Raw genomic sequence first — 27,029 nt, 5'->3', positions numbered from 1 at the left:
GAGCCACTTAGGCTGTAGGTAGAGAGGCAGGGGAAAGGGTAGCTGGAAATGCTCCTCAGCTCTCTCAGAGAGCTGAACAATGAATAAAGAGTGAACTTTTTTTTTTTTTTAAGATTTTATTTTATTTATTTGACAGAGAGAGATCACAAGTAGGCAGAAAGGCAGGCAGAGAGAGAGAGAGAGAGGAGGAAGCAGACTCCCTGCTGAGCAGAGAGCCCAATGCGGGACTTGATCCCAGGACCCTGAGATCATGACCTGAGCCGAAGGCAGCGGCTTAACCCACTAAGCCACCCAGGCGCCCCAAGAGTGAACTCTTGAATGCAGGTAGGGACCAAGGAGATGCCAGAAAGAACAGCTTGTGGTAAGAGGAATTTGTAGCAGGAGGGTTCATGATGCACTCAAGGAACCAAAAGATGGTCCATATGATTCCGATGTAAGGCAAGTGCAGAAGCCAGAGGCCATGCAAAAGATTTTGTCTTTATTCTCAAAAGGTGTGTGTGTGTGTGTGTGTGTGTGTGCATGTATATGTGTGTGTGTGTGTGTGTTGGACCCAATAATGCATGTACTCAGATTCCTGTCTCAATCCTTTCCCAGACCCCTGGCTGCTTACTTTCAGGGAGCCTTGGATGACACAGCCGTGGGAGCTATCACCTCACTCTGATCACTAGCCACTGTCTAGTGCCCCCCTCCCCCTCCCACCTCCCACTGACATGCATGCATGTCAGTCAACAGTGTTGGCCCAGCCCTGTTACTTGGCCCCTGTGGGGGCTCTGCCTCCTCCTACCACTTCTTGGATCAGAGAAAACGCCATGTCTTAGGTCTGTTGTCTGACTTCTGCAGGAAATGCATCCACAGATGGGAAGGAATCATCAAATAAATTCTTTCAACTTGCTGTTTCCCTCCTATGGATTGTTAGAGTCCTGGTGGTTCAACACAGCCCATCTGGAGAGGTCCAGATGATTGAGCCAATACCTGTGTTTCTTGTGGCTGTAGGTAGCCTCATAATCACACCATCACCTCATATTTTCTTCCTTTTTCCATACCTTACTTCTCTTCTACATGACTCTTTGTCCCAGACCTCCAACAAAGCTTTACTTCAGGCTCTGTGTTCAGGAGAAACTGTATGAGGATAGTAGGATTATGTAGACATGTATGTGTGTGCATGTACCTGCGACTGGGTATGTACATGTGTATTCCTTGGGTGTATCTGGTGAGATGGAACCATAAAAAAGTCATGTTTTGACTTTCAAAACTTTCATGTTTTGAAAAGGTTACACGAGGTTGCATGTGGTAAATGGAATGAATGGGGTGCTGAAGGCAATGGCAGCACTCCAGGTGAGAGGCAATGTTAACTTGACCTCCTTGTTCCCCATTAGTTCTTTCGATGTCGCAAGACAGCATTCACCGCAGCCCCGCCCCCAAAGCCTTCTCCTCTTCAAGTGAAATACTTGAGCTCCTTCGCTTTACAACTGCTATGAGTTTTCTCAGCTTCTTGTTCACTCTCATCTACATAGTTTAGCTTGTGAATATTCCTCTTAAAATGTGTTGTCTGGAACCAGATGTAATAGTCCAGGTATCCTCTGACCAGCCAGAGTAGGAAGAATTGTTGACTTCCTTCTTCCAGACAGTGTTTTCCACAACCTGGCGGAGTGCTGAGCCACCATTCCCTGCTCAGTTATGCTTAAAGTCGTGGAGCCACACCACCGGTTCTGTAATCAAAGAACACCTTGCTTGTTCTCCGCTTGTATCATTCACTGCTATTTTTGTTGTTGTTGTTTTAACTGACATGTTGGGCCATGTATTCATTCCAATCAAATTCCATGCTATTGCTTTTGGTCCATTGCCCCAGACTGTTATAAGTTTGAAAGGAGATATCGTGTAGTGGTGAAGAGCGGAGGGCTCAGAAAGCAGACAGTCCTGGCTTCAATCCTGGCTCTTTCTCTTATTAGGTGTGTGATTTAGGGGTATTGTTTTAAGTTCTCTAAACCTAAATTTAATCATTGAGGAGATGGGTGGAAAAAGGGTATTGCCCTATAAGTCCGTTTCAGTTGAATAATAACAAACATTCTCAATATTTCAATGGCTTACAGCAACACATTTATTTTTACACTCATGGGTCCACAGATTGGCTGGGATTCTGGCAATGAAGGCTGGACTCAGGCTTCCAGCTGCATTCAGATCTGCTTTACCTAAAGTCCAAACTTGTACCTACACTAAAGGGCTAGGCATTCTGGAGCTTGCTCTTCAAATGCAGATCACAGTCGCAAAAGAAACCATGCCAAATGCCCCAAAGTCATGTAAACTGCTCTTTTGAGGTCTGCTAATATCCCATTGGCCACAGCAAGTCTCTTAGCCAAAGCTAACATTGATAGGGTGGGAGCTTATACTCCGTCTACACTAATACTGCGAAGTCACATGGTAACAGAAAGGACATATAATTTTATAACCAAAAGAGAAGGAAGAATTGGGAATAATCATCTTATTTCCCATCACTACCTATCTTGGGCTATTTTAAGGAATACCTAGGCCAGGTCTGTGAAGTGCTTAGCAGGGTGCCCCGTGTAGAGGAAGCATTTTGGTAATTGTTAGCCCATCATCACCCTTTGTTCCAAAGCTATCACTCAGCATTCTCACTGACTTTCCCAGATTTGGGTCATCCACAGACACACCTGTCCTCTTCAACAAGGCAAATTCTTTGTCACTGAAATAATTCATTACAATCTGTTGCAGAAAAGGTACAGCTCTCTAACTCTGCTAGGAGCTTCGGGAAACTAGCTGTAGTAAAGAAGAACAGCCAACCACAAGTAGGCAGAGACTAAATGAGGTAGCTGTGCTTCCCTAAGGCTTCTGTGACACTGAACACCCCTTCTTATAGAAGTAGGATGTGTGTCAGGGAGAAAGGGCAGAACTTTATTTATTTAATTTTTTAAGATTTTATTTATTCACTCGAGAGAGCACAAGAATGAGGGAGCACAAGCAGGGGAAGCAGCAAAGGGAGAGGGAGAAGCAGGCTCCCTGCTGAGCAGGAACCCTGACATAGGTCTCGATACCAGGACCCTGGGATCAAGACCTGAGCTAAAGGCAGATGCTTTGCCAACTGAGCCATCCAGGGCTTTGAAAACTTTAAGAATTTTTCAGGAGAATTTTGCTACTAACGGGTTTAAAAAAAAAAAAAAAAAAAAGCTTCCTGTATATCACCTACATGACTTTTTCCCAGCTGGAAAAGAAGAGAAAACTGGCAAACTGGCAGAGAAGAAAAAGTGACTTATTGTCCAGACAACAGTGAGCCTTCTCTCACCAGCTTGTTTTTGAGATATTATCTGAATATAAGCACTCCCGGATGGTTGAACGGAAATGTTTATGACAAGACAGCAATTTCTCAATACAACCTTCATGCTTGTATTTATATAGAAAAAGTAATACATAAACATATGAAAAAGTGCTCATTCTCAATAGTCTTCAGGGAAATGTAAATTAAAACCATAATGAGATACTGCTACATGCCCAGCAGATAGGCTAAAATGAAAAAGATAATAGTAAGTGAAGGCAGAATGTAAAGCAACTGGAATTTTCAAACACATCCCAGTGGTAGTGCAAATTTAACCAACCACTCTAGAAAACTGTTTGGCAGTAACTCTTAAATCCGAGCAAACACACACTACGATCCAGCAATTTTACTCCTAACTATACACCTCTCAAAAATGCTTACATATGTGCACCACCAACAATATGGGCAAGGATTTTCAAAACAGCACTATTCATAATAACTTCAAATTGGAAACAACACAAATGTCCGTCAACAGTAGAATGGATGAAAAAAGTGATGCACAATGAAATATATGTGTATCGATGAAAATGAACAAGCACGCTATATGCAATAAGAGGGGTATTTCATAAATACCATGTGGAATAAGAGAAGACATATGTAAAAGACAACACAGTGTATGATTCTATTTATGTAGTTTTTAAGCAGGTTAAAAATAACCTTTCCTGTTAGGAGGGATAATAATTACCATGGAGATGAGAGAGGGGTAGAGTTTGGCAGGGGATCAAAGGACCTTCTTTTTCTTGACCTTGGTGGTAACCATATTGGTGATGTGGGCTGGACTGTGTCCTCCAAAAGATATGTCCACCCAGAACCTAAGAACGTGACCTTATCTGGAATAAGGGTCTATGCCGATGTAATTAAGGTAAGGATCTTAAGAGAGATCATCTGAATTAGGGCGGGCCCTAAATCCAATGATAGATGTCCTTCTAAGAGACAGAAAAGGAAAAAACCACCCAGAGACAGGGAGTGGAGAAGGCCATGGGAAGTCTTCTGTGAAGACAGAGGCAGAGACTGAAGAGAGGCAGCCGTGAGCCAAGTAATGCTTGCAGCCACCAGAGGCCAAAGAGGCAAGGAAGGAGTCACTCCAACAGCCTTCAGAGGGGGTGTGGCCCTGCTGAGAATATGGATTTCAGACTTCTGTCCTCCAGATGTGTGACAGAACATTTTTCTGTTATTTTATGCCACCAAGTTTGTGGTAATTTGTTATAACAACTCTAGGAAACTAGTACAGATTTTGGTACTGAGGAGTCAGGTGTTGCTGTAACTAATGCCTGAAAGTCTGGAAGTGGCTTTGGAATTGGGTAATAGGGAGAAGTTGGAAGAGTTTTGGGAACATGGTAGAAAAAGCCTAGGCTGCCTTGAAGAGATGGTGGAAATACGGGCTTTAAAGGGGATTCTGGTGAGGTCAGACAATAGTTAAGGGCAAGGGAGAGAAATCTTCTAACCTCTTAAGACTACATATGTTATCATAAAGATTCTTAAAAGAAAGGTAAACATTAAAGGTACTTCTGATAAGGAGCATGTTTTTAGAAACTGGAAGAAAAGCAATCCATGTTATAAAGTATGAAAACACTCGGTTGAATTTCTACGATTGGGTGGAGGGCAGAGCTTGTAAACTGTGAACTTAGATATTTATTTAGCTGAGGAAATCTCCAAACAGTGTAGAAGATGCAGCCTGGTCTCTCCTTGCTGCTTATAGTAAAATTCAAAAGGAAAGGGATAAATTGAGGAAGGAACTTGCTAAGGAAAAAGGAAGCAGCACTTGAGGATGTGAGAGGTTCTTAGCATATCCAGTCGCAAAGGATGCTAAGATTAGGAACTAATACAACAGCCATGCTTGCTTTGTGATAATACATCAATCTGGTGTTTACAAGTTATACACTTTTATGTACATTTGTTATATTTTTCAAAGAGCAATACAAGTTCATGGTGGAAAAATTAGAAGACAGATAAGCAAAAGTAAGAACATTTTAAAATTAAAAATAAAGTTTAAAAATTTTTCATTATCCACATTTCTAGTTTCTAGAGACTCCTGTTGATATTTTGTTTTATATGCATTAAGATTTTATATTACCATATATATTTTTGCCAAAATGGGAAATGTCTTATCATATATTCAGATTTGCTGGCTACTTTTTTCTCTTAACAATGTATTTTTTGGCAGATAATTTTCCCAATAAATACACTACGATAGGGGTACTCTCCTAACTCTCAAGGGTTAAGAAGATGGTAAATGCTTGACAGATTTATACAAATTTCATGGTAGCAAGTTTTATTCTTTTTATTTTGTTTGAATGTCTTTTTTTGTAATTTATTAAGGAATATAGACATTTGTGAAGGTAAAAAAAAAAAAAAAAAGCCTTATCCCTTAGGGTAACTTATTTAAATCTGCATTTCTTTGATTACAAGAATATGAAATACGTTTTCATATTTGCATTACCATTTCTGTTTCTTCACTGTGAAATGCCTATTTATAGCTTTTGTCCCTTTATTTCTAACACAGTGATAATTTTTTTCTTATAAACTTGTGATTATTCTTTATATATTGAAGATAGTAATTTCCTCTTTGTTTCAACTTATTAATATTTTTCTCAGTTTTGTTACTTACTTTTCCTTTGCTTATAACTTTTTTTTAAAAAAGATTTTATTTATTTACTTGACAGAGATCACAAGTAGGCAGAGAGGCAGGCAAAGAGAAAGGGGAAAGCAGGTTCCCCACTTGAGCAGAGAGCCTAATGTGGGGCTCAATCCCAGGACGCTGGGATCATGACCTGAGCTGAAGGCAAAGGCTTTAACCCACTGAGCCACCCAGGTGCCCCTTGCTTGTGATAACTTCTTAAAAAGATTTATTTATTTTTATTTGAGAGAGAGAGAGTATGCACAAGCAGAAAGAAGAGCAAAGGGAAAGGGAGGGAGAGACTCTCAAGCAGTCTCCCCACTGACCACCCTGAGACCACCACCTGAACAAAAACTAAAAGGCATCCCTATGATAACTTTTCATGGATGATTTGTATTTATGTGGTTACACATCTAAATTTCTTTATAGTTTCTGCCTTGGAGTTATGTGGAAAGACTTATCATATACTCAGATTACATGAACAGGGAACTAAGGTTTCCTCTGGGGTTTTGTTTGTTTGTTTCTTAAGATTTATTTATTTGTTTGAGAGAGAGAGAGAGAGAGAACAGGCAGAGAGAGAGAGGAGAGAGGGTATCCCAAGCCAAGTCAGCCCAGAGTGTGGAGCCTGACACAGGACTCCATCTCACAATTCATGATATCACGACCTGAGCCAAAACTGAGTCCAATGCTTAATCAACTGAACCACCCAGGCACCGCTCCTCTGGCGTTTTTACAGCATATTCTATCTTTTTTTTTTTTTTTAATCTTCCTTGGATTTGTTTTAGTGTATGGTGAGAGGTCAAGGATTAACTTACTTTTTTTAAGTAAAAATTATTGTAGCATTATTTATTGGATAATCCCCCATTCACATTATTTTAAAATGCTGGATTTCTTTTTTCCCCAGATACTAAAAATAGACATATCCTTGCATTGGGGATCTATTTCATTATCCTAGCTTAGTCTGTTACAGGTTCTGCATGTTTATTTGAATGCAATTTTATGTTACAATTTACTGCCTCCCACTCTGTTTCCCCTCCAACTTCTTCCTTTTAAATAAATTTTTGCTACTCATGGGCATCTATTCTTCCCGATAAACTTTATTATTAGTTTACAAAACCACTCTTTGCATTTCAGTTGTCCCCTTATCTGAGGGGGATACATTCCAAGACCCCTAGTAGGTGCCTGAAACCGTGGCTAGTACTGAAACTTATATATACTGTTTTTTCCTATACATGCAGACCTATGATAAGTTAAATTTATAAATTTGGCACAATATGAGATGAGCAGCAATGACTAATAATAAAATAGAACAATTATAACAATATAGTATAATCAATGTTATGTGAATGCGCTCTCCCAAAACAATGTACCGTACTCACCCTGTTGCGACGATAGCGGATGATAAAACGCCCACCAGATGGGACGAAGGTAGGTGAATGACGTGCGCATGGGCAGGTAAGTTAGACGGCTGTTGACCGGCCGTTGATTTGCCAAAAGGAGGATCATCTGCTTTCAGGACCGCAGTTGACCGTGGAAAATTGAAACTGTGAAAAGGGAAATACAGATAAGCGGGTACTATCATAGATTAATTTTGTGAAGCGCTGCCATCCTCTTAATAAATACAGACTATTCAGGAATAGGAGTGCGAACATCTGGAGAAACAGTAAGAAACACAACTGCGTGATTGGAGGGTATTCCTGTAGGATTCCGTAGAAGCAGAGATGAATAACACTGGATCCTTAGGTTGTGGCCAGACGGAACTTAGATTTCTTTTGGAAGCAGTACAAAGAACTTTCAAGGAAAATTAGTCTCACAAACATACATATGCTAATGAAAATGGAGAGATGCAGAGTGCAAGAGACAGGGGGGCTCCTGCAATGGTTTAGAGGTAAAAGGAATAGAAGGATCAGGGAAGCCAGGACCCGATCCAATGCCTCTGCAGGTGTGAGGGAAGAGAGATGAGGATCCTGCGACATTGCCGAAAAGTCAAGCTCATCTGACCTGGAGAAGTTGCTGCCAGCCACAGAAACCAGGAAGTCAGGAAGTAGCTCCTAAAAGGCAGAGATGCCCAGCTTAGGTTTAAACAGGGTGAGATCAAGAGATGGTGTGACTTCTAACTGGAAACATTCTGAAGGCAATTGTAGATCTGGAGCTTCCTGAGGGTGAGGGTTGCAGAAAACAGAGAACCTGGTGCACAGGGGACCTTTGATAAATGCATGACGTTGAACTGAATAAGTGGTAGGTTTAACAGGATGTGAAAGCTGAAAATCATGTTGCAGAAGAGGAGAGATTCAAGGAGTGTCCCTAAACCTCGTTGAATACTGTATTTATGGGGCAGAAAGAAAAAGAGAGTCAGAAAAGTAATCAGATCAAAACAAACCAGCAAACAAGCAAACCAGTGAGCCAGATGGTTGTGATTATAAGAAAACATTGCTGAACATCATCTAATGATGATTCAAGGTGAACACAAATGCACAAAGGTGGGTATTAAATCACCTATTTGATCCTTATAACAATTCTGAGCTTGGGAAATACTAGAATGCTCTCACCAGCAAGGAGTGGCTCTAACTCATCTAAAATTTGCACAGCTCATTTGAGCTACATAGCTTGTATTTAAGGACATGAATTCAATTCTATAGATCAGCAAGAAAGAAAATATCTAAATATTGTTCGTCATGGGTAGGGAAATACTAGTCATCGGAATGTTTGGAGCGTTCACTGGAATCTGTAGAGAACCAATCACCTCATGGTTTATCATTGTTGTAACAGACTGTATGCACAGAATATGGTGAGCAATTTAAGAGATTTTCAAGGGTAGTCTTGACTCTACATGATTTTTACCTTTGGCAATGACTTCCATATTCTAATTCTTTTTTTTTTTTTAATTTATTTATTTGACAGACAGAGATCACAAGTAAGTAGAGAGACAGGGAGAGAGAGAGGGGGAAACAGATTCTCCGCTGAGCAGAGAGCCCGATGCAGGGCTCGATCCCTGGACCCTGGGATCATGACCTGAGCTGAAGGCAGAGGCTTTAACCCACTGAGCCACCCAGGCACCCCCAGATTCTAATTCTTTCATGACATAAGACTTCACTATAACTTGGTCCTTTCATGTAATTTTTATCATGTCATTTTATTACACCCAAGTTGTCATGACCACATTATCTGAGCTAAGCCCAGAAGGATGTCTAGGTAGAAATCTCACACAGATCACAGAGATGGAAAGGATGCAGCTGGGACCCACACTCAGATCTGTGGCCCACAGACCTTTCTATCACTCCTACAGGGAGAATAATTTAGTGGCTAAAATAATGGAATCTATAGTCAAACTCTCTGTGTTCAAATCTTGGCCCTTCAACTTTTCATCTGTGTGATTTTGGGCAAGATAATTAATCTCTCTGAGCTTCAGTGGTCTTATCTGTAAAATGAAGCTAAGAGTAGTACCTATCCCATGAAATTGTATTTAGGTAATTGTTAAATGACTTTGATATAGGTGAAAAACTTAGAATACCATTTGGCTTATTATAGGTCCTCCATAAATACTAGCTATTAATTTTAATTAGCACTCCACATAATTTTCTGTCTGGTTAAGCAGTTAGATAATCTATTCAAATATATACAGCTAGTAAGTGGCTGAATTTAGACTCATAGGCTTCTTAATTAATTTAAAATTTTGTCTATTTTATACTTGCTCAAACATGTGTATACTCAAAGTAATGATGTATATCTAATTTGGGTAACAATATATATTTGGCAAAAAGCAAATTTAATGTAATTTAATTAATTTAATTAATTTCATTTTGTGCGGGCTTTCTGTGAGGTATGTTTGATATATTTGTACACACACATACACAAATACATTATTGTAAATGACTGACATGTTATTGATCATGCCACTAAAGACCGTTCTAGATCCCCAAGGAAGAGTGAAGAGCCACCACAGTCACTCAATCAATGACACAGACCCTCTTGTACAAACTTCCAAGTTCAAAGAATGAAACCAATAATGAATACCATTTATTGGGAGCCTGTGGTATGCCATGGTATGCTAAGATCTTTATAAATATTTTCCCTAAAATAAGTCTCATCATTTCTATTTTTTAAAGGGGGGGAAATGAGGCTTATGGAGGTTATATGACTTCTTGAAGGTCAACCTACTAGTAAGAGATGAAATAAGTAGCCAAGTCCGGGTCTAATACCAAAGCCCTTATTCTTCCTACCCAACCATGCTGCTTCAACCAAAGCTAACAGAAACTAAAGAAGAAATTAAGTGGTTGAGATTTAGAGATGATGAACTACCATAAAAGTTCACTGTTGTGAACTTTAAAAGGGGAAAAGCTAGCCAGCTGAACATTGGTTAAGGGAATGCTTTTACAGTGAATACATGTTTCCCTTTATTTTTCATGTTGTCCCAAAACAAGAGAACAAAGGGTCAATCCAAGTTCATGGCAGGTAAATTTAGGGGAAAAAAAAAAGAAGAAAATATTTTTTGCCCCTCAGCATGGAGCCCTTCTATGGAATTCCATATTTGCAGAGTCAAGTTTCAGAGCTATAGTTTTTAAAGGCATTTGGTTTGATTTAATGCCCCCAAACAATGCTGGCTGTTGACTGGGCAAAGATTAGAGTAACCAATCCACCCACTTCAGGGCTTCAGCTGGTTTCTGTAGAAGCCAAAGAGACAGTTTTCTTCTCCCTCTCCTCTCACATCTGCCACAGAACCCAAGAAACCAGAGGTCCTCCCACTGTCTGTGGAGGTCCAGGTTCCCGGCAGGGTTAGTATGTCTCTGACAACCCATCTACCCGAGTCCAAAAGACTCAGTCCCCACAGAAGTAGCTAATCCAGCCATTGAAGGGTTACCCAGTCCAAACCCCAGCCACAAAGTGAAAACAGAGCAGGGTCTTTGTTTATTGATTTGCCCAGGACCCTCTGACTGGCAAAGGAAGAAAAAAATAACCCGGCACAAAATAAATGTTCGATTTCTTTTATGTAAACAAGATCAGGACCAACTTGGCTGTACAAAGCCATTCTTTGCATGTAAAGCAAAAAATAGCTCCCCTGAGGAGGAAGGAACCCAAGCCCTACTCAGCCTTCTCTCTCCACCCTTCCCCCCAGCCCTTTTCAGTTACCACTGCTTTTCTGCCAATGAATGTCTTATTCAGGGTCCCTGTGCGGGAGTCCCTGCTGGCAATGAGCTCACCCCCTCCCCACCACCCTATTCAAAATGTTTTCTGATCAAGATAAAGGCTATGGAGTCTATGCTGAAAGTCAGTATTATTGCAAATTATCTCCATAAAAAGGAAAAACGTTTATCCAAAAATCTCAGTCTCCTATTTCTTTCTGTGGGGCTCCGACCAGTCCCAAACTGCTTTTATGTGGGTTTAGAAGTGGACCAAAGGGAGAACTAAAAAAAAATAAATAAAAATAAAAATCCAAACTCTTTTTTTGTCAAATACCCACATGGTAGATGGCAATTTGGATGCTAATCCCTTGAACAAGAATCTCAAAAACTTAGTTCACCTTTTGGGACCAAGGAAGTTAATCCCAAATCCTTGTTCAATCTTTATTCATGCCAAACTCTAGTGACTTAAGCACAACATCTGCCAAGTTGGATCACATGACTCGGCTTCACTAGCCAGTATATCTATGGATAGGAACATTTTAAGGAAAACAAAAATCTAGCTGAACCCTCACCCAAAACTCAACGCCAACACAAACGAAGACACTCATATTTCAGAAGACCTGATTTCCTGAGGGGAAGGGGCTGCTTTCATTCTTATATAGGTCCCATTTTCTTAGTGCATTCAAAATGAAGCCTGGACAAATCTCTCTTGAAAGTCTAGTTCCCTTACTGCCCAGTAACACCAAGCCAACCGGGCATCAGGCATTTAGGGGAGAAACATTTGTAATTCTTCTAAAGCTTTCATTGTTAGGGAAACATTTGGACTCATAAGGTTCCCACACTATTAAGAGACACAGTGAATGCAAAGAAGATGGGGAAAAAAGGGTTCTTGCACCTGATGCACTAAGATTTCTCCCACTGAGAACCCAAATTCTGGAAGAAGGCCCAGAGAGCATTAAGATGCGCACTGACTAAAGCTTCAGATGCAAGAATGTTTTTCCCGAATATACTCAACAGGAAAAGTCTTCCACAAGAACTCATGGAGTGCTCATTAGAACAAATCTGGGACCATGGTGGTGTCAATACCATCTTACCTTCCTGATTGCTATGGTTTCATCACTTGGTAAGGAATGCTCCGGGAAATGGGTGTCTTGGTTATTATCCAGGATGAGAGGGGACATCGAGGCATACCCTCTCCTACCTAATCCTGCCCTTTCCCTACTATTCTGGTGCTCAGGGGAGAGCTCTTGGGTGTGGAAAGAGGGAGGTGTAAGGAACAAATGAGCAAGTCTTACAGATTTATATGAAAATTCCTAGTGCCCTGGCCATACAGCTCCCCCAGGCCTTGAGTGAACCATGGCAACTCAACTTTTCTACCTAGCAGTAAGAACAACCTAAGAAAATGAGCAACAAGGGCTATTGACAGAAATGTGTGTTCACATAGGGATGTGTTTATAGCCTAACTTATTCCGCAAAGTATTTGAGGTGCAAAGACTTCATCCTCAAAGGCTCAGGTGAGGCTATTCATCTTGTTGTTATCTTGACTCAAATAGAGGATCCAAAAAACATAGGACAAAACTAAGGAAGCAATCACCACCATGTCGACAGGCCCTACCTGCCTGCAAGTCTTTGGGTAGAAAACGCTCTGGCGGTTAAGACTTTTCTGTATTAGGCATTTCCACTCTAGTACAAACCATGCGCCACAGATAGGTGCTTCTTGTCATTCACTGTGGTGTCTGCCTAACCCACAAGCTCTAACTTAACTATCTGCAAGACCAAGCTCATCCAAGGTTTATCAGAGAGGAAGGATCTATGGTAACGTTGACAGGAAAAAAGAGAATTATCAAAGGATCTATAGCACCCACCCATTTCCTATCAAAAAATTATAAATCTTAAAGGCAATTATTAAAAGAGAGGCTAATCTGAATTAGAGAAAAATCTGAATTGTAAACCTTATTTTTAATAAGGTTTTCTTTTTTAGAGCAGATTTAGGCTCACAGCAAATTCAAGAAAAAAAGTCCAGAGTTTCTATGTACCCCCTGCCCCAACACACACAGCCTCTCCCATTTTCAGCCTCCCTCACCAGAATGGTACATTTTTTCAGTTGAGGAGCCTACGTGGACACATCACCATCCCCCAAAGCCCATGATTTTTATTAGGTATCACTCTTGATGTATATGCTATGGGTTTTGAGGCATGTATAATCACAGATATCCACCATTATAGCATCATACAGAATGATTTCACTGTCCTAAAATCCTCTGTGCTCCCATCCTCATCCCTCCCTCCCCATTAGCCCCTCGCAACCACTGATCTTTTCACTGTCTTCATAGTTTTGCCTTTTTCAGAATGTCACATAGTTGAAATCCTACAGTATGTATCCTTTTCAGATGGACTTATTTCTCTTAGTAATATGCATTTAAGATTCCTCTGTGTCTTTTCAAGGCTTGATGGCTCATTTCTTTTTAGTGCTGAATACTATTCTGTCTGAACATACCACAGTTTATTTTTCCATTCACCCTCTGAAGGACATCTTGGTTGCTTCCAAGTTTTAGCAATTCGGAATAAAGCTGTTATAAATATCTATGTGCAAGTTTTTCTGTGGACATAAATTTTCTATTCATGGGGCACCTGGGTGGCTCAGTGGGTTAAAGCCTCTGCCTTCAGCTCAGGTCATGATCCCAGAGTCCTGGGATCGAGCCCCGCATCAGGCTCTCTGCTCAGCATGGAGCCTGCTTCCTCCTCTCTCTGCCTACTTGTGATCGCTGTCTGTCAAATAAATAAATAAAATCTTAAAAAAGATTTTTCTCTATTCATTTTAGTAAATACCAAGGCATGTAATTGCTAGATTGTATGATAAGAACATGTTTAGGGATGCCTGGGTGGCTCATTCAGTTAAATCTCTGCCTTTGGCTCAGGTCATGATCCTGGAATCCTGAAATCAAATGCTACCTTGGGCTCCTGCTCCTCGGGGAGCCTGATTCTCTCTCTCCCTCTGCCCCTCTCACCTGCTCATACACACACACACTCTCTCTCTCTCTCTCTCTCAGGTAAATAAATAAAATCTTAAAAAAAAAAAAGTTTTGTTTTCCAAGAAACTGCCAAACTGTCTTCTGCATTGGCTGTTCATATTCAATTCCCACCAACAATGAGAGAAAGTTCCTGTTGTTCTATATCCTCACCAGCATTTGGTGTTGTCAGTGTTTTGGATGTTGGTCAGCCCCAAGTCCAAAAAGTTTTTCTACAAGTACATTGGTAGCAGTGAGAGAGAAAGAGATTTGCCAGTTATTGGCTATGCAGGAAGGATGGTTTTTCCAGAGTATTTAGAATTACTGATTTCATCAGGGGTGAAGAATAGCCTTGGAGAGGCTTAGTAGAGAGTGCTTTCTAATGACTCTACCATGCAGCCAGCACAGTGAAAGACACACTTCCTCCTCAAATTCTCCTTGCACCCTTTAGATAGGGAAAGACTGTACCCCTACTTAATATGCAAAAAGAATGGAGTTCAGGAACTTGCCAGAGATCAAGCAGCAAGCCGAAGAGCAAAGACGTGACCACCAAGCTTTCCAACCCGCAGGCCCAGCCGCGTTTCTACTACCCCACATTGCAGAAGGCAGATAATTATCCACTAAATTACTTTTCCTCAAGGATCAATTTCACTTGGCCTCCCAGGACCTTCACTGTGAAGGGAAGGCTGTATTAGGTGATCTCCAAGGACCCTGTAAACTTCAGCACTGCCAGAGGCTTCATGTGATTTTTAAGCCAAGATGGGGCTGGTTTCACAAACTGCTTAGGTAGAGAAAATTGCCTTTAATGCTCCACCTCCGATATAACTTGGAATTAACTGCCTTGATTTTCCCATTTTAAAAAAAAGGACCTGTACCAAGACCACCACTTGCTTCTCTCCAAAGACATCCTACATTCGTTCCTGAGAGACATATTTATAACTAAACAAAAAATAAAGATTGATTATAATGTCATAAGAAAAAGCAGGGAACAAACTATTTTGCCAAATCTAACACGGTTATCACTCCTCTTTGAAAGTATTCTTTTAAAACTGCTGATCCCTATGTACTAAGTAGAGGAATTCAATCCGAGGCAAAGTATAAGGAAAGGGCTGGGTACCTCACAGTCTCAGTCTTCTTCCCTTCTTTGAAGTGTGGGAGCTAGAGTCTCACTCGCCCCAGAGAGGCAGAGTGGTGCCAAGAGTATGGGTGGTAGATACTGAAATTCAGTGTCAACTGACCTTTCCTCTGTGCCAGATAGTATATTAAACTTTGAAGAAAAAGATGGCCAAGATATAGTCTTTGCCCCCAAGAGCTCCTGGTCTTTTCTGGAGATCTTTGTTTCTATCATAACAGACATAAGTAATAACTTTCATATCCCTGGAACACTAAGATAAATGCTCACAATGTTCAGTTATATATAATTCACATTCTGGAGCTATACCTCCACCACTTTCTCACAACCTCTCGCTCTCTCTCTCTCTCTCTGTCTCACTCGTATATCTATTGAAATAAGGAAAGCAAAGTCAGCAGATCTAATTCACAGTAAGAGTGAACCAGCAATGCTGATCTTGGCTTTCTTTAACTCCTAATCAAGAAGGAACATGTTAGAAAATGCGTGTACTTTATTATTAGAGAGGAGCAACCTGCAACCACTCAGTAATGCACGGACACAGCAGTACACGGAACATAAGATGAGGTTGAGATCATTGAGGTTGATATCATTGGTCATGTGGGAACTGAGGCTCAAGTTCAGGTTGTTGCATCCTGCCTTGCAGGTTGTAAATCACATGACTCCAGAGGTTGCCATTCACATAGCCTAGGATGTGAATGATGTCCCCGGAATGTGTAATGAGATGAGGCTGCATAGATTGGACTCGAAAGCCAGCTTGGAACGGCTCACATGCCCACTTTGACCAGACTAAACGTTCCTGTGGCCACACTAGACAGACTGTTTTTTTATAGGTGAGTCCCCTAACCTCACTTCTGGCTTTGTGGGGAAGAAGAAAAAAGCAGACAGGGGTGCTGGTTTTCACTTTACTCAGTCTTTAGGATAGCTTGGTTTCTTACGAACATGGAATCTTTAATACAGACTATGACCCATCTCTAGAGGAGGAAAAACTAAAGTTGAAAAGGTATGTCTTCACCCCTCTTGTTTTCTGTTGTCCAATGGAAAACAGTAATCAAAACCTAGGGCTGATCACATGGAAGGGCCCGGATAGCACAGCACTTGCAAACACCTAGCAGGTGCTGGAGGCCTGGGAGTTCTCAGGTGGGCTCAGGGCCACAGGCATCTTCTAGGGACAGCAGGAAGCCCCACCTCTGTTCTGGTGACAGTGTGTGACCTGCGCCAAAAGTAGTTCCAAGAGCCCGAGAGGGATGCAGGATGTCTTGACTTTGTCATAGGCTCTCCTGTTCATTAAACCTCCTTTAAAGACTCTGTGAAGACGGTTTATGAGTTGGGTACTTTGGGCTTTCCTGTGAAAATGCCTCCCCTTCCCCCCCATAAATGAGCCCAGATGTTTTGGGCACCTTTTTAATATATCCTCCTCAGAGTTTCCACACGGAAAGAGGCTGTTAGAAGTAAGTGCTCCTCATTCCCTGAGAAAACTTCCCAGTCGTCATGGCTGCTTCCATTTCCCTGGACAAGCTGCTGTTCCAAAGTTATTTCAAGATGGCAGCAGTAGAAAGATGGATTACCTCTGTCAACAGGGAGTCCTAAAGTTCTGCCATTCACTGAGCAAAGAAACGTGTGCCTGCCATGGGCGGCTGATAAGGGAAGTGGACACAGGATAAACTTCAGTCCGGCCAGCTGACAAAGCTCAAACACAGCCTCTGGAAAAACAGCAGCTCCCGGTCCTCTCCTTTGTGAAAGCAAAGACTGTGGGCTTTGTTTGATTACTAGGCCATTACCATCAGCGGGAGGCATGCACTTCTGAGCGGCTGCTGCCTGCTGTAGAGACAACAGGACAGTTTCCTCAGAGGGAACTAGAAGCCCACATTGTCCAAAGAGGGTATTTTACCTCCAACGCTTCACTTTGGTCCCTCATCCCCATCTCATGGAACTCTCCATTCTGATTCATTTTTAGGAGCAGACCATGATTTGTAGGTGATGAACTTCCCAGCATTATTTCAGAACTGGATAGCCACTACCACTTGTTGGAGCATCTAGTATGGGCTTCATAAGAACAGCAAAAGTTTTACATGCAAAATCTCACTGAATCGCCACAACACTCCGGTGTTATTAAGCCCAGCATTTTAGAGATAAAGACGTGGAGGTATAACAAGGTGAAGTGCCTTGCCCAAGTTCACACAATTAGTAGGCAGTCGCTCTGGGATTTGACCACCAGCCAGACGGGTCTGGTTTCAAGACCAAATCTTCTTCTGTTAAGGGCACTGCTTCCCTTGCCCCTTCTTAGTCTAAGGAAAGAGGTCACATTGAGAGAAGCTTCATAGCTTGCAAAGGCTTTGGATCCCCTTGCCCGAATTACAGGTTTGAAGAATCATAAACTGTGCATGCTCCAATGCAATAAAATGATAACCATGGGACACTAATAATAATCACGTCTCCTTTCAGGACTCCCTTGTCTCTGTGCTTGTCCCCTTTCAAAAGACTGTCCACTTAGCTCATTCTTATCTTATCTTGGTTAATCAAGTCATATTTTGCTTTTCTCTGGCTCCTATTAAGATCTCCTTGAAGCCCTCCCCTGCTAGATAAGCCTCCCGGGGTTCTTTCCCTTTGCCATTAGTCACAATTTCCTAATGTTGAGCTTCTGCCAGAAGACAGAGGAAGCAGCTCCAAATGCAAGTGATTAGCTTGTGTGTGGGGCTTTGACACAAAGTTTTGGTCACTTACAAAGGCAAACTCACAGCTGGCCCAAGGGCAGTTGCTTGTCATTTTCCATCACTGAAAAAAATGCAAATCCCAGTAACTAGTTGCTTCAAAACATCTAGCCCCCTCACTTCTGTGGGGATAACGAGGCAGACATCTGAAGGCGGTTACTGGATCTCCACAACATTCAGGGCAGTCTAAGAGCTCAACTAATCAAGGCAATGTGTACATTATTGAGTGCTGTTTTTTAAAAAGCACTGACGGTCCATTAGGACCAATCATCCAACCATACAGAGATTTGCAAATGAAACTTGTTATTCCTGTGCCATTTCTTTGACAAACATTCCCTCATTGCAATGCAAGGTCTGGAGCAAGAACACAAAACTACACAGGAAACTTAATGAAAACTGTTATCAAAAAGAACAGTTCTGAATTGGATTTAAGCACGTTTCTCAAGTGGCCATTATTTTTTAACAAGCATGGAAATACTTTATTTTTATTAATGGGTTTCTATTTATCTCTAGGACTTTAATGCCATATTTATTATGCTTTCCTTCAACCAACATTTCACTGAACACCTACTATGCACTTGCAAGACAATAGGAATGCCAAGAGAGTACACTGAAGCCTACTGAGGAGTTCACTGTCCCATAGGGATGACACACATTGTCTCAGGAAGGTTTAACCAGGTTGCAGTGACATACAGTCCCAATACCTCATTGGCCAAAATTAGCAAAGATTTTTGTTCATGTTACATGTCCATTGTGAGTGACCAGGAGCCTAGGATGATGAAGCAGACACCATGTTTAACGTTGCCAGTCAACATGCTAGAAGATAAATGTCTGAAGAGTCTTACATAGGCAATGATATGCTCCATTCCAGAAATGACACTCATCTCTTCCACTCTCAATTCATTGTTCACAACTAGTCATTGGTCCCATCCAACCATTAGGAAACTAAGGACAATTCTCTCTCTCTCTTTTTTTTTTTTAATTTATTTGACAGAGATCACAAGTAAGCAGAGAGGCAGGCAGGGGTGGGGGTGGGGGGGAAGCAGGCTCCCCGCTGAGCAGAAAGCACGATGCAGGGCTCCATCCCAGGACCCTGGGATCATGACCTGAGCCGAAGACAGAGGCTTTAACCCACTGAGCCACCCAGGCACCCCTCAAGAAGGACAATTCTACCTTAAAGCTAGATTTTGGAAGATCCAGAAACATTTGGAGAATAGTCCTAATGAATACCACATACATGTTAGCAGATAATTGTGATACAATGAGAAAAGTGCTATAATAGAGAAATGAGAAAAAGAAAGATCAATAAACTCACAAATTTCATGGAGTAATTACAAGAAGTTCCCATAAGAGGTAGCATGTGAGTTTAATGTTGAAGGGTCAACATTGTCTTTCTGGGGAGCTAAGATATGAGCATTCCAGAAAAAGAGGCATTGCTAAGGCACAGAACAGGAAAACACCTTTCACTACAAGATTGCAGGGAAATTCAGTGGGGCTGAAGCACCACATCTGGGAAGGGGGGCCAAAGGCAGGAGGCCAATGTGGCAGATATTTGCCTTGCTTGGGAGTTTGGTCTCACCCTGCAGGCAACAGCAGATAATAGAGTGTCTTACAGGGGAGAGGCGTATGATGGAGTGTTAGGAATATGTTTGTTAGTTTTTTAGGAAGATAATACAGAGGAACTGGACGGGAGAGGGAGCCCCACTAAGGGGCTGTGGTTGTAATTCAGATGAGAGACAGTGAGCCCTGCGTCTGGCCTGCCACGGGAAGTCTGAGACGTAAAAGGCATTTTTGAGGAAGAACTTCTCAAACCCTAATGTTTTCTCAGGAAAATCATTGTTTTTAATTAATGGGGGGCTGATGGATGACAGGGAAACCTTCAAGACCACTTCAAGGCTGCTGATTTAAGAAATGAGGAAATGCTACACCACTTGCTTAGACAGGCAATACAGCTGGAGATGAAAAACTTGTAGGCAGGAAGACGATGAGCTCAGATTTAGACATGTTGAACTTGAGGTGCCGGTGGAGATGCAGGTTGAGGTGGCCACTGGAATATAGGGCCCTGGAGTCTAAATTCATTGGGAGATACTAATTTGGGATCAATGCAATTTGCAAATAATGCCTGTCATTCGCAGCTGAGCCCTACTAATACAGCGTCTCCTAGAGAAAACTGAAGAGTTCAGTGCAAATACATAGAAACATTCTGAAGTTGGTTTTGTTAAACATTTAAATACATATGTATATGTCTAGTAAAAGCTCAGGGGTAAAGAGTTTGGGAATATCTCATCCATCCAAATGCCCTGAGAAAATTACTTCCACAATTTCAGTTAATATCTACCCCCATCGAAGTAAAAGTTTCTTGCCTAGGAAAATGTAGATAATTTAGAACAAGGAAATGTATATATTTCACTCAGAACTGATTTGATGTTTAACCTGAGGAAAGAATTTTGAAACCAAACTTTTAATGACAATTATAAGTAATCAATGCAATTTTTTAAGTGAATAATCAAGTTTACAGGGTTTCTGCAAATTTGGGTGGCCATCTGTAGGAATTTTCAATAGACTGGGTTTTTTTTTCTTTTAATTTTTAATTAAATTGGCCTAAGTCAGCAATCAAGGTTTCCATGTTACTGTGTAATGTATAGGGTAGCAAGTACACTGGGCTCCCACGAGCTCCAAAAGAGACCATTTAGAAGGCCAGAGGGAGAAATCTGAACTCTCATTGTCAACGTTCCAAGAGATAAACAGAGCATTATAAGTCATTCTGAGGCAACAGGATCAGGGTTTTTAAATAAATCATATTAATATGTGAATAAGACAAGCATTATTCTCTTCTTTCAAAATTTAATAGAGCTTTTGTTTTTGCCAAGTAGGAAGGTGACTGTTGAGCTGTGTGGCTAGGAAGCACATCTTGGACTTTCTGGTCTTACCTCTCCTGTGCATGCCCACGTTACACCTGCTTTCTAAGTAGTTGACCCTGACTCCTGGGGTCAGTCCACCTCAGGCCAGCTCCGGCAATCCCCAGTGGCTAGCTAACTGCTAAGTCAAGAAAACAAAACAAAACAACAGAAAAACCCTGTCTTCTGGGATGCAGACCATCTAGGAATTGGTAACAATCCACCCATTTCCAGAAGTGAGAGGAAAGAATAAGCAGGTTGATTCAATGAGGCTGTTTTCTAAGTTCAACTTTTTCCTAAGCCCAGGTGACTGACAGGGAGAGGTTCAAGTCTGTATTCTTTATAGGAAGGTCCACAAAAAAGAGTGTGAGTCTGTCTAAACCTATTTTTCCTTCCCTTGCTAATCTATGTTCTGAAAAGCACTGGCTTTCAAACTTCAGGGCCCTAGGAAATACATACAAATACCACTGAAACAAGTTTCACAAAACAGCATTTGCCTGAACAATGTGTGATGTGCCTGACATTTCCCAGTCTGTTCTATTTCATGTAGAAAGGTCTGTTTGTGTCCCTCTAAATGACTTATGACTCACTAATTAACTTTGACCCTCAGTTTGACATGTAGTATCGTAGAGTATCCCTTCCCCAAATATACATTTAAATTCTACCTAGAAGAAAGCAAAAAACGTTGGTAATGCTTTGAGGCTCTCAACAAGTACATGGAACTATTGAGTCTCTGAGGTTCTCTATTCCAGGGTGGTTCTCTTCCATTTCACAGGGACACTAAGCATATACCAATGGGCTCAATTCTGTGGAACCAACTGTTGCTTTTGAATGAATTTTCACCACCAGCATGTTCACTCTCAAGCAGAGCTCCACCCTTTATCCACTCAACTTCCAGCTAAGAGACTCATGATTTCAGGGATCCTAGACTAGCATTATTCAATAGAACTTTCTGTGTTGATGGAAAAGTTCTAGACCTGCACTGTCCACTGGCCACTAGGAACAAGTAGCTAGGAACATTTGAGTTGTGGCTAATGAAACTGAGGAACTGCATTTCAAATTTTATTTAATTTCAATTATTTAAACTTAAGTAATCATGTTGTAGTTAGTAATTACCATAGCGAATAGTACCAGCTCTAGATAAACCCTCAAAATATGTTATCATTTCTTCCCCTCTTACTGCTTACAGCTAATTGCATTGACATCACATTGACGTTGCACTCTTCACACATTACCTTGTTCACTTGTGGTCCTTTCAAATCACGTTTATGGTTAAGTGATTTAATCCATGCATTCAGTGTTCTCCATTTTCCTTCCATTTTCATTTTTCTTTAATGAATTTTTCCTTTTATTTCCGTCACAGTCTCATCTTCCTAGACCTTTCAACATACTCATTTTTGCAAAATAATTTGATGCTTTTTTTTTTTCCATTTAGAAAAACCTGAACATGAATCACAGACTCAGTATGCAAGTTATGGGCTGGTGAACAAGCAGTGGTTAAGATTGAAGTGACCAATTCCCAAATGCTATTTGGTGGTGGTAGGTGACGTAGACTTGTTTTGGCTCTGGATTGTACCTTTTTTGCATCTATATGTTGGAAATGTGTACATTTTGTATCTGAAATTGGAGAGTATGTAAGTAGAGAAACTAGTGTACTTAGAGTAGGATGTTGAGTAAAAAGTGTCTAAGAAGACACTTTCTGCCTTCTAAGGTAGATAAGCATAGGTAGAAGAACTTCCCTATGAGACTTGTTAAGAGATGACACTGTGAGAGTGGTATAGTATTAACGGTATTGGAGAAAGAAGAGTTCTGAGTTGGGGCCGGAGGTATTGAGGGCTTCTTAGAAGAGGTAACTTGGGGGTGCCCGAGTGGCTCAGTAGGTTAAGGCCTCTGCCTTTGGCTCCAGTCATGATCCCAGAGAGTCCTGGGATCGAGCCCCTCATGGGGATCTGTGCTTAGCAGGGGCCCTGCTTCCCTTCTTCTCTCTCTGCCTGCCTCTCTGCCTACTTGTGATCTCTGTCAAATAAATAAATAAAATCTTAAAAAAAAAAAAAGGTAACTTGTAAGCTGGGTCTTATAGATTGGCACTCATAAGCATTGGGGACAGGGAAGAGCACTCCAGGCTGGGAAACACAGTTAAGGGAGAATTATAGATAACTTAGCCTTCTTTGAACAGGCAGCATACTCAAGCTATCTAGTGTCTTAATGTCTAATGTGTCTAATCAGGCCTGCATTTTAGGAAGTTACATTCATCCAGAAATATTTACTTTGGACAGCAAGATAAAAATAATTATTTAGAGGGAAATAAAACTGGAGCAGAGAGATCAGCTCCTTGAGTAATAAGATAAAGTAAATGAGAAGTAACAATCCTCTAAACCAGGAGATGGCAAACTGTCCCATGGACTGTATCAGACCAAAAATCTGGTTTTGTGACTATACTTTTATAGAAACACATTCACATATTGCCTATGGCTACTATCATGTTCAATAGTTGCCACAAGGACAGCATGACTTGCAAAGCCTAAAATATTTACTATCAAGCTCTTTCAAGATGTTTGGCAACCTGGGTTGTAAATTAGAGTACCGGGAGCAGAGAAGGTGGAATGCATACCAGGAAAATGATGGCAACGAAATCTATGGGATTCAGAGACAGGTGGTACCATGGAATTCATTGACCAGGGAAGTTTAATTCAGGGATCCTTAGGGTCCCTAGCCGGGGAGTCATAAAGAAGAGCAGTTTTGTTCGCTGAGATAGGGATGAGAACACAAGCTAGGAATAATAAAAGGTAAGGAGTGATGTGTTGTTTTTGAAGCACCGGTGGCCCACACACACATGTGAAGATGAACACACTCACCTCTGGAGCTAAGGAGAGACACCACAGCTGGACACATAGACTTGAGGGCTGTCCACCTAGAGTTTAGAGGTGATGAGAAGATGATGGACCCAAGAGAGAAGAAAGGAGAGAACAGGAATGGACAGAAACCTGGGAGAACATGTCAATGTAAGCAGTGCACAGAGAAGGGAGAACCAGTGAAGGATTCAGAAGAAGGGTGGGAGGAACAGCATGGCATTATGGAAATAACAGGAGGCAAAAAAACATACAACAGAGAAGATAGCCTAGAACCAAAAGCTGTCCTAAGAGTCAAACAGAATGAGAAGGTGACTGAACATATCAAGGGCATCACTGTTGGTATTTGTAGACAGAATCCAAGGAATGAACAGAAGGAGAAAAAGTTGTGACAGCAAATGAAAACTAATCCTTTCAGACCTTTAACTATTGAGGAAAGATAAAGACCAGCTGGAAGAGAGAGCAGGTCAAAGGAGGTCTTTCTTGAGGAAAGGAGAGCTTTGGGTACGCTTATTTTACACTAATGTCAATAGACTCTAGCATGAAGACATTTCCCAGACTTTGGACAGTTTATGAATCACTCAGAAGTCTCCGTTTGCTCCCTTTGGAACATACATCATTGCTATGGTCTGAAAAGTGAATGCTTCTGGAACCCAAGCACAAGCTAAATGAAATGCTCCTTCTAACTCAACCTAAAAATCTTCTTAAGTTTCCTAAAAGGTACCAAAACCTTTTTAAGATCTTCATGTCAAGAGCTTCCTATCCTTTGAGTTTCAAAGGTGGCAAAAGTCATGTTGAAATTTGCAAGGTTGAGGAGATGTTAGTATCTGGAGTCTTTGGCTTCTCCAAGTGGAACACAACTCCCTCTTAAGCCCAGAAGGTATGCCCCTAGACTTACCCTTATGGGATCCAGGGTTGTAGCTCTCAAGGGAGTGCCTCTTCTGCTGTTGTTGTCTTTGAACCATCATTTTGACATTCAATCGATAGCTTTACCTTAGAGAGAATGGAATAGAAACTAACAACTTTCAGGTTTGGAACCAACTGGTGAGGAAGGCAAAATGGAGAGAGAAAAAGCAAGTCTTTCATGTCATCGTTCAGTTAGTGATCAAACTATGCTGGGAAAACAACCCACCACTGATCTTCTGCTCGTGCAAAATAGCTCATGTCCCTACTGCTTAAGCCATGTTGCATCGTGGTTTTATGATGTTTGTAACTAAGATCATTCCTACTAATATAGTTTATTCTTTTCTTTCTTTTCCCCTCTTTAGGAAGCAATGTCTGAATGAAAGAAATTATCTCAAATTATAGAAGTTTAGGCCTTTGAAGTTGGGGAGAGTATTTTTAGAATACTCAGAAGCCAGGCTTATTCCCTCTATATTCTTTGTTCTTTTCCTTGCCACTCTGCCTATGCCAGGCTCTCCTTCAAAACTCAGTTCACTCTGCACCTTGTCTTTGAAGCTCTCTCTGAATTCCCCCTCTTCCATTCTCCAAAACAAAGTAGATTTTCTCCCTTGATGCCTTTGTGTACACAAATTGCATATCATTTTGCATTTTTTGGTACAAGTCTGTAAGACTCCCAGCTTCCCAGAGGCCAGGTTGTTATATCTTTTTTTTTTTCCCTGTATCTCCAGTGCCCAGCACAAAAGTACTCGATAAAAGTATCAAGGACTGAACTGTGTCCATCCAAGGTTTATATGCTGTACCTCTGAACCCTAATGTGACTCTATTTAGAGATGGGTCCTTTAAAGATATAATTAAGGTTAAATGAGGTCATAGGGGGAGACCTAATCCAATAGGACAGGTGTCTTTGTAAGAAGAGGAAGGGACACCATTGATACAGAGGAAAGGCCATGTGGGAACACAGAGAAAGGAGTCGTCTGCAAGATGAGACTGCAAGAAGTCTCTGCAAGAGACAGACGTCAGGAGAACCCAAGCCTGATGGCACCTTGATCTTGGACGTCTAGTCTCCGGAACTGTGAGAAAATAAACTTCTGTTGCTTAGTCCTCCCAGGCTGTGGCATTTTGTTGTGGCAGCCTGAGCAGATGAATACAAAAGGAGCGTTGAGGGCGCCTGGATGGCTCAGTCGGTTAAGTGTCTGCCTTTAGCTCAGGTCATGGTCCCAGGGTCCTGAGATTGAGTTCTGCATTTGGCTCCCTGCTCGGCAGAGAGCCTGTTTCTCCTTCTTCCTCTGCTGCTCTCCCTGATGGTGCTTTCTCACTCTCTCTGTCAAATAAATCAGAACACAAACAAAAGAGTGTTGAATGAATGAATGAGTGAGCTTCCTTTCGGAAAGGTAGTTCACACATCCACATTCATCTACTGCTATTAAAGCAATTAGGTGCTTCCGCTATTCTAAGAGTATGATTTCAAGACAACTTTGACAAATTAATTTTATTTTGGCTAAGAAAAGGAAGAAAACAGCCTGTCTCTTTGCCATGGCAAACATACAGAAAGGTATTTTCTCCTTAAGTCCTTCCATATCCCTAATTTCTGACTTTTACTCTTTTAGGTTTGCTTTACACAGAGAATGATGAACCCAGTGGAGACCCGGGAACTACACGCAAAGAGGAAATACGACCAAAGAAAGGGGTCGCTTTCATCTCCCATGAAAGCAACGCTGTTTTTGTTGATACATATGGAAAAAATCAGGGCCAATTATGCATTGTGATTTGGCACTGGGGCTGCGGGCTCCCCACAGGCCTTTTCTTTCTTTCCACAGATATACCATTACAGTCCACGGGAGCCCTGCGCCCTCTGTTCCTGGCAAGGCCATTCCTCAGCGAGATGGACTTAGCCAGGGGCGTCTCTGTCACTGTCAGGATGGGCTTCAAGTGCAAACAGCTTTTCCTGTCTGTTGACTCTAAGGAAGAAGAACTGTACTTGGTCAAGGTGGAGTGGAGACCATCACACACTGTGTCATCACACCATCACACACTGTTTCACACAGTGGGTGTGGGCACCCTCTCGAGCCTCAAGGGAACTTCAAAATTGCTCCAGTCTTCCTGGTGTTTCACCAGGAGCTTATTTCATGTAAGCTTTGGGTTGATAATGATCAATCCCCTTTTCTAATCTCCTGGTCTAAAACATTGATATTCAGAATTTTAAAAGTGGAGATTATCAGGGTGTTAGGAGACCTGGTTCTGGACCTGCTGTCTGCTAACTTACTGCATGACTTTGGGCAAGCTCCCGCACCACTAAGAACCTCAGTCTCTTTAGCTATGAAACAAAAGGGTTGGACTGAGTGTCTCCCAGCTGAAACCATCTCCTGTGCTGCCCACTAAAGTACCAACTAACCACATGTGGCTATTTAAATTTAAATTAATTAAGTGAAATTTAAAATGTAGTTCCTCTGTCTCACACTTCAATGGC

General features: G+C 41.4%; 1 protein-coding gene across 3 annotated transcripts in view; it reads right to left on the bottom strand.

The window, feature by feature from the left end:
* The window catches only part of BMPER (BMP binding endothelial regulator), a 347,002-nt gene extending 321,231 nt beyond the window's left edge, over nucleotides 1-25,771 (bottom strand). The window contains exons 1-4 of one of the 3 annotated variants that reach the window (XM_045062866.1): nucleotides 25,605-25,770; nucleotides 24,558-24,652; nucleotides 22,046-22,251; nucleotides 7,325-7,489 (exon numbers count right to left, since the gene is read on the bottom strand). The gene's annotated coding sequence lies outside the window, so the exon portion shown is untranslated. Of the gene's footprint in view, nucleotides 1-7,324; nucleotides 7,490-22,045; nucleotides 22,252-24,557 lie in introns of all 3 variants that reach the window. The other 2 variants (XM_045062867.1, XM_013061473.2) reach the window with 2 other exon arrangements.
* Between the last annotated feature and the right edge of the window lie 1,258 nt (nucleotides 25,772-27,029).

The sequence above is a fragment of the Mustela putorius genome, unplaced genomic scaffold (assembly GCF_011764305.1).
Source record: "Mustela putorius furo isolate JIRA1106 unplaced genomic scaffold, ASM1176430v1.1 tig00003845_pilon_pilon_pilon, whole genome shotgun sequence".
Classification (NCBI taxonomy): domain Eukaryota; kingdom Metazoa; phylum Chordata; class Mammalia; order Carnivora; family Mustelidae; genus Mustela; species Mustela putorius.
The sequence above is the reverse complement of the archived record's forward strand: the minus strand, read 5'-3'. Positions and strand labels throughout refer to the sequence as shown.